The sequence below is a fragment of the Sinocyclocheilus grahami genome, unplaced genomic scaffold, assembly GCF_001515645.1.
Source record: "Sinocyclocheilus grahami isolate Dianchi unplaced genomic scaffold, SAMN03320097.WGS_v1.1 scaffold401.1, whole genome shotgun sequence".
Classification (NCBI taxonomy): Eukaryota; Metazoa; Chordata; class Actinopteri; order Cypriniformes; family Cyprinidae; genus Sinocyclocheilus; species Sinocyclocheilus grahami.
The window spans coordinates 448-1260 of NW_015505580.1; positions in this window are offsets into that span (position 1 = coordinate 448).

Consider the following 813-nt stretch of genomic DNA (forward strand, 5'->3'; position numbering starts at 1 on the left):
AGATTAGCCCTCCACCTGCTCCATTCTGTGTGCATGTGTCTTTATGTATAGGCTATTATTATCATGGATAAACTTTGGAGAGCAGCACATTTCAAGTTAAAGATATAGTTTGACCATAAACTAAAAGTTTTAGACCTCTACGACATTCTTTCTTCTAACACTAAAATTAGACATTTTGAATTATGTGCCAGTCATTTTTTCCCCCATGCAATTACAATGAACAGGGATCAGCTTTCTAGCTTCAAAAAGAACACGAAAGAATCATTAAAGTGGTCAATTTTGCTGTATTTTTAAAGGGATCATATGATGCGATTTCAATTTTCCCTTTCTCTTTGGAGTGTTACAAGCTCTTGGTGCATATAGAAGATCTGTAAAGTTGCAAAGACTAAAGTCTCAAATCCAAAGAGATATTCTTTATAAAAGTTAAGAGTTAACCACGCCTACCTAAAACGGCTCATTCTAACACACCCCCACATATCTACCTCACTATGTGGGAAGATTTGCATAACGCCGCCCAAATGTTCACGCAAAGAAAGAAGGCGTAACTTTTATTCTCACTGTAGTATTGTTGTAGTCATGTTGTGAAGACGCTGTGTGCTTCGTTGTGAAAAAGAAGGCGTAACTTTTGGTCTTCCAAAAGAGGACGATATCCACTTCGTCATGCCTAGAGCTGATCTGTGCTTGTCGCTGAGGGAATACATCAACTTTCACTGTGGACGAAGCGGAGTTCAGCCCGGGGTCGTCAAATGTGGTTGTCGCTCATTCGTTGGATCAGCCGGGCGCGCCGTTCTCGACCCCGCCGCCTCAGCTCAC